Source organism: Dinoponera quadriceps, unplaced genomic scaffold, assembly GCF_001313825.1.
Source record: "Dinoponera quadriceps isolate SergipeBrazil2010 unplaced genomic scaffold, ASM131382v1 scaffold717, whole genome shotgun sequence".
NCBI lineage: Eukaryota > Metazoa > Arthropoda > Insecta > Hymenoptera > Formicidae > Dinoponera > Dinoponera quadriceps.
Window position 1 is genome coordinate 356,261 of NW_014555639.1, and position 7,987 is coordinate 364,247.

Below are 7,987 nucleotides of genomic sequence, written 5' to 3' on the forward strand. Positions count from 1 at the left end.
TAATAATATTTTAATTTGTATTAAATGAATTTGTACTGAAGTGTAAAAGGTTTCTAAATTCAAGGGAATATTTGCCAGAGTTATGTCTTTTCCATTGAAGAAACTTAGTGGCTTTAAATGTCGAGGCTTTCTGCGCACTAAATACTTTCTAAAAATCAATTCCGATATATTCTCAATATTATGAATTTAACACTTGTCATAATTGATTTAACGCATACGAGTAAACGTCTATTTATACGAACGAAATATCATATTGCACATACTCCATTATACTTCTGCCTTTAGTAAATATTCACCAAGGAGTATCGGAGTAACCATTCTACTTGTATCAAATAAATATTACTCCAGTGGTGGCCCTATTTTTTCCAATGTACGACGAAAAATTTCATTCACTTCCCTTTATCCCCGTTTTATTTCACTTCACCATGCTTCATTTCGTTTTCCTTCGTTTCCTTTCACTTCCAGCTTTTTCTCATTTTATTTCTTTCATTTGATTTCTCCGATTTACTTCGACACCCTCCGTCCAGCCACACCATCGGTCCCACCGATTTCGTTACCGAACGCGAATACGTACCCAGACGGAATGTTCATATATTACCGGCGTATTACTTACGGCGCAATTTGCGCCGTAAGTATCGGGCTCAATGTGTCAATCTATTCCATCTTCTTGTATCATGGCTCGTTAGGAACGCGATGCCGAGATCGCGCGCGCGCACCATCGACACGCTCGATCGAGGTTAGCGCATCTCTAATGCGACAACAGCCTCCACATGATGCATCCTCCACGCTGTTACCTACTTCGCGATTATCCCATAGTCAGTGCCGGCGGGGCGGCCGTGCCACATTCAGCGTTACGGCGCGCGGAGCTTCTCGCGCGCGGTTATATTCTCACGCGGAGCGGCGCGAGAAATGGATTCCCGCGCGAGAAACAAGCCTTTCGACGCACAATCGCGGTTGGACCCGCGATTATCACTCGTCTATCTGATGCCGCCGTTCGCGCACGCACACCTGCGACGCCGAACGCGCCGTACTTTCGATTGTTTCGTAAAACTGGAGAAACGGGACACCGTGCCGACGAGACAATTGATCTCGACGACATCTTAAGATCAATTATCTCGTTCTCGCCCCCACGACGTCTTCTTCTAACGTTCCGCCGGCGGAACGCTTCCTGGCCTATTGAGTCGCACGGGGTATTCTTCGCGAAAATTAACGACTAAGTAGGCTTCGCTCGCTTCGTCTCGCTGCCAACATTTTGCGACGAAGTCAACCTAGTCCAAGTTAATTACGACTGAGCGGAAATAATTAGAGGAGAAGGTGGTATTGTGGCCCCTCATTTACATAATAACTTCGTTAATTGACAATATTTTAAATCGGAGTGTCTTAACGATTACATTCGCTAAAGTGTTGTTCGAGCGATTTTATACTCAAAATTATGAAATATTTATTAGTTAGGAAGTTATTGATAAAAATGCGGCAACGCTGCATAATGGGTCGAAGGGAAAATACTAGTTTCGTTTAAAGAAACACAGTGTTTGGTTAAATATTTATATATTTATTCAAAATGAATTCTTTTAAAAAAACAACATACGATCGTGAATTTTTAATATAAATATCGACTTATTTGTCAGAAGATAGATATAAACTATTAAAAAGGCAGTATTTACAAAATAAATAAACAATTTTAAAATTCATTTGAATTATTGATTTATCGAATAAAACTACATCGATATGAAAATCACGAAAGTGAGACCGTATTAAATTTATTTTAGTGAAAAACCACATTAACATAAATGTCATGCTACTACTTAATTTTGCGTAACTCGAAATATACAGTACATTAAAATGTTAAATAATGAACAAAACATTCAAGTGTACAGATATTCGTGTGATAACACATCCAAGATTAAGAAGAACGAGGAAATATATATAACTAAATGCTAAAATATCTTGAAAACATTTCGAAATGCGAAAGTAAAAATGCGTTATAACAAATGTCGGCTATTATATATTGACATATTAACGTCACTATGTAACAGCGGCCTACTAAACAAACGATTCCATACATAATCTGAAAAATTTGCCATCTAATAGCAGAGATATTAAGATAGTTGATCCGTCGAATTGATTTCTTAGGAATCCTTTTCAATTTTAGCTACATATTGATGGAAATACTATCTACGCGTCTGTAATTACAATATAAACGATTGACCATTCGGAAGCTGAGAGATTCGCAATTAAAAATGACGTTTTATACATATTCTTTAAGATTAATATCCTATTTTTAATTTCCTTTTTTCATTGCTTCTAAACCATATTAAGAACTAATATGCAGACATTATATAAAAATTTCAAAATTATTGACAATTTTGCTTCGAAAGTATAGTCACACATAGGAAATTTACAGTTTGTAATAATACCCGCGATATATATGCACATATATACACATATTTAAATATTTATGTATCACTTTCCATAATAAGTGCGTCTCTATTATCCCAGCTAACGTATAAAGCATCAATTAGGAAAACAAGAAATAAAATAATATACCTGTGTTTATAATATAGCCAATATATTTGTCTTAATTTCACGCTCAAAATTCACATTTATTAGATAGTTCAATAAAGTTAGGAAAGTGTTATTCTCTCAGTAAATAATCAACTTACGCAGGAGCCCCTTAATATCACCATTGAAAATCCGACATTCTACTGACCAACTACCTTAAGATTCGCCGTTATACTTGCAAGAACCGTAATACCACCTTCTCCTCCGCAATCTTGCGCAATGAAGCAATCCTCTTCCAGCCGTGAGCGGAAGCGCGATAAAACGTGGGTTTCCGGAATGACGAAAGTGAGGCAATAGGTTACGGCCCGCTCGTCATTTCCTCGGGAGGTATTTTCGACAAGAACAGGACCGTGTTCTGCTCGCCATTAGATCGAGGTCGGCAACAGGTGGTTCTGCCGATTCGCGCACACGGAAGGTTCTGACTTAGCTCATTACCGGATCACACAGCTAGTTCACGGGAGTATTAAATTTGCGTAAGGCGCGGATACCCGTTGCGCAATTAGCAGAGGTGAGTTCCCGCAAACGGGAATAACAATATAGACGAAGGAATTCGGTGAAGAGCGAGGACGGGAAAAGCACCGTGTACGGTAAAACGGTCGGGGAACTCATCACTTGTCGTCGGGAGATTTACGCATACGACTCGCGGAATTATATGTCCGCGTGAGGAAAAGACACGAGGAGAGAATTTCAAACGGCACTAAAACACGGGAGCAGCATTCTTCCCGCGATAGGGGACGGAGGGAAGGTGACAGGGGGACAGGTAACCCTTGGCTATGTATACTCCGGAGTAGTGAATCGAGAATGCTCGATTGGCCCAGTGGCATACAAAACAGCCGCCGAGGGAGAAGGATCGGGCTTTTTAGGCCTTGTTCTCCACTTTCCGCCGCGGAAAAATCGTGGGAGCGGGAACAAGTGAAACGCAGGAACGTCTTCATTCACTTCTCGGTGACAATCTACTTACCTTTTTAATTCATTCGGCTCGCCCGCGCGCGAGCTGGGCGATAAGATCAGGGCGGTTCTTTTTTCCTTTGCCAAGCGTGAACACCCTCCGTCATATATGTTTACTATTCTCCTTGCTGTTGTCTAGATCGAGAGTTTCACGATTTTCAAGTTTATACATGTACGATTGAGATAAAAATCGCATAAGTAACTCTAATTATAGTGGTGGGATTGTAATGGCTCTAACGGTTTCGACTTTGTGTGTCGGTTTCAACTGTATACGTGTAAGGCTGAAAATTGTGTAATTTTGGGGAACGGCAAGGCATATGTGTATGCTGGATAAACGATCATCGAGGTAAGGATTGATCCACCAGATCGGTTGACAGTGCGTTAACATTTGTCCGGTCGAAACGCACCGGTGATTCGTACGCGTCGTGTGCGGATGTGCATGTACGTTATGACTGTTGACTCTTCAGTAATCCGTCATCTTGACAGCTTGACATATATTGTCATATATCGCGTCATTTTATACCCAGACTTCATTTCAGATATTTTCAAAGCACATAACTAGAAATTACTAGTGAACTTTGGCTTGTAGCAAGTTTTAAGACTTTATCAAAACTTGATGACACACATACATACACACACGCACATAGTCGAATGATTGCTTTTCTCGGCAATTTCCACGCACTTCACAATCGATAAGATAACTTGTTCTTCAGTAATTCTCGAAAGATATATTTTCCTACTGAATACGGGATACTTTGCAAAACTTGTCGAGGAGAAATGTCGTCTTTAACCTTTAACCTTTAATCGTCTGACTAGATTCAAGGTCGATTTAAGTGATCCCCATCGTACATTCGCATATTGCAACGCGCGTCTAAGAGTAATCACGCGAATTGACAGTGAGAATGATTATTCGTCGATCGAAAGACGCTAGAAAATTGATGATTAAGAAATAACGGAAAGTAATTACAATGATATTACGCACTTCGAATTGCGTAAAGCGACGCACGGAAGGGAAACAGATGTAACAAGCGCCGAAGTAAGCCAAGATGCTAATACCGATTATAAACCGTCTAATTAAACTCAACATACATATCATATTTCACTCTACTTTCTTCACTGACAGCATTTTCTATCGCCGGCCTGTTTAATATTGCAAATAAATTGCCTCTCCCGCCAATTACGAACCCCATAAAATTCTACACGCTGCACCGCTTGTAAAAAAATGTAAAAAAAAGAACAGCTACTTTGGCCAACATATTCGTTGATGCTCGGCGTTCGATTTCGATAAATTTCAAATTTCCTCCACTCTAGTTTCTCCAGGTTAATTTCTCTACCCCACCATCCTCAATCTTTTTCTCTATCTTTCTCTCTCTCTCTCTGCTTTTGTCTGTCCATCTGTACGGAGAATCTACGTGCGAGCCGAACTCGGGCCACGCACACCTGCACACAAGCACACCGATCTTTATTCCACACTCCGGATGGGAAAGAATACGAGAGATAATGCGCGCCGATGAAATCTAATTCCTCTCACTGCTCGCCTCGTGCACTCCATTTAACATTGTTGTTATCGCACTACTATGTACATATTAGCCGACGTGCGCGCCGGAAGGGGCGACGTGCGTGCGGAGAGCATACGGAAGTGCCGGGCGCGCGGTCGGAATAATTTTACGCGCATAATGCATTTTACCATAGACGCATTCACGCTCTGTATGTCGTAACACCACAATTTGCTCCGCTATTACTACTAATTGCCGGTACGCCTATAAATATGACGAAACCCGTATAGTGCCAGTCCTTGTCGAACATGCTTCGGCAACTCATCGTGCCTCTCGTATTGGGAGGCCTGATCGCCATTTGTTGTTGCGAGCCCGTCAACAGAAAACATCTGCCGAGAGCTTCGCCGTCGACGGGGACGATCGAGTGCGCGAACGATGACGCGTCCGGGTGTGCCGAGAGCGACGAAACGGCGGATGTATCGCCGGAGGATAGCGAAGAGCAAACGCGCATCGCCAGAGAAGTCAGGCAAAGATCCGTGGACGATGACGATGAAGACGGGCCGGCTGAAGGTAAGGCTTTCGTCGATTTCTTCAAACATTTTTGCGCATTCTTTCGGTTATCGCATGTCATTCGGCCGGCGATTTAATCGAGGATATCGCATACCTCTTGAGAAAAAGTACTGATTGGCTGCATCAGTAAATGATGAATGTTCCAATTAACTGATGACTGGATCAGTTCGCATTAGTAATTGATAGAACATTTAGCAGTTGCCGATGCACCCATAATCGGTTCTTTTTCTTAAAGTTTAATATGTTATTTGGGGAATGATTATTGTACTGAGATAATATATTATTTGGAGAGCGGACTGAAAACATAAGATAAAAGAAATTAGAGTGTCGTTAGGAAGTTTCAAAATAAGATAAAAGAATTATCTAAAAAGTTATACGTAAAAATAATTATCTAATATAAAATAATCATTTAAAATAGAAAGATATAATAAAATGAACACTCCTAAAATAGGAAGAATATTTTTTATTAAGAATTTACTTGAATTAAGAAGGAATATCAAGATGGAAAATATCAAAATTAAAAATAGGAACGAACAAGATGCCTATGTAGTTTTGTAACGAATGAACGTTGTGCAGAGATTGAAATTTTGCAAAACGAAAATTATACAGTTAAGATACAAATATATAATATTGTAAATCTTCGATCTCTGCACAATGTTCATTTATTGCAAAACTATATATCTTGTTCGTTTTTCTTTTTAATTCTGATAAGTTCCATTTTGAGATTTTTCTATGTTAGAGATGATTACTTTTATATCTCTTTCTAGTTTAGATAATTATTTTGTACAGATTTAGTTATTAAGTAACCAAATCATTTAGTTTAAACTATTTCATCAAATGCTTGATAATTGTTACCAAAACCTTTCTTCAGTATATATACAACTTTTAAATAACTTTTTTCCTATCTTTCTCTTATTTATCTAGATAATTCTTTTCTATCTTTTTTCTATTTTAGATAAGTTCTCTATTTCGACGAGTTCGTACAAACATCGTCTGATCGATTAATAAAATTTGGGAGGGAGGGGNGATTTAATATAAATTTTAAATTATAAATAGCAATATAATATAAATAAACGACTAACGGTCACTTCTGTTGGTTTTCAGTTACTGGGCGAAGAAAAAAACGCGGTGGTAACAAAATATTATTATATATGCTTGGAGCTATGAAAGCAATGTTAGTTTACGGACTGTTACACGGAGTTGCAGCTCTTGCGGGAAAAGCGGTACTAATTGCTAAAATAGCCTTGGCTATTGCAATTGCTTCAATTTTGAAAAAGCATGGTACGTAAACATATGGTACGTAAATACACGGTAATTTAGAAAAATTGTAATCTAATTTTAATTTATATGTTGGAGATCTTTCACGTTTCCTTGGATGTTTCACGATTCTAAATAGCATGTAAACTTATAACTAAAATAGCATGTAAACTAAACGAATTTACGAATTAGAATTTATTTTCAATTTTTTCCAATTTCACGAAAAAATTTATGCGTACTTAAAAAATTTTCAATAACAATTTACTTTGTAATTGTTCTAAGAATCTGAATTTAAATTGTTACATTAACATTTTTCTTTTTTAAAGATTCTAAAGAATTAGCACCTAAGACGATACGAACGATTACGATTCCCTTTATTACGATTCCCCTTATAAATAAAAAAAGAGGCCATCGATTTTAATGGAATATTATACTTCATTCTAACGAGCTCTTTGTTTTAGATAACGAGAAAACGTCTTACGAGATAGTGAAACATCCACATCATAGTTACATACAAACGCATAGTTCAAGCGTTGATTACGATCATCGTAATGATTACGGGGAAGAGAACGGCTACGATAAAATCGATCATCGAAAGCGACGACGAATTCTACGATAGAAATAGATCTTAAGTAATTAATAATTCACGAGCAACGTGAATAAAATAAATCAGCAGCTATTTATAAGTACGAAAGCTTAATGTGTGTTGCACCAAAAAAGAAAGTAAAAACTTACGCTAGAAAAATATAGAAATAACCATTTTAACTATATATATTCAAATATGTACTCAACAACGTAAATCTGATTTAGGAAAATATCTTATAGTAGAAGCTTTCATCTGTAATACCTTAACCGTGTGTTATACCTTAAAGTTATATAATATAACTATACAATTATGCAAAAATTTTACGAATAAGTGAATTATATGTGGATTATATGTGGATTATAATGTGTATCTGCAATAATTTATAAGAACTTGAATACAGGAGCATTATAATAATAGAGTAATATATAATCGTCCACAAATGATACTTAATAAATTTAACTTTATTCTTTCGATACGCTTTGAATTCTTTACATAATGTACACATTTAGTTTTTTTCATAACATTCATTTTATAACATTCATATAAATTAATAAATATTAATATAATA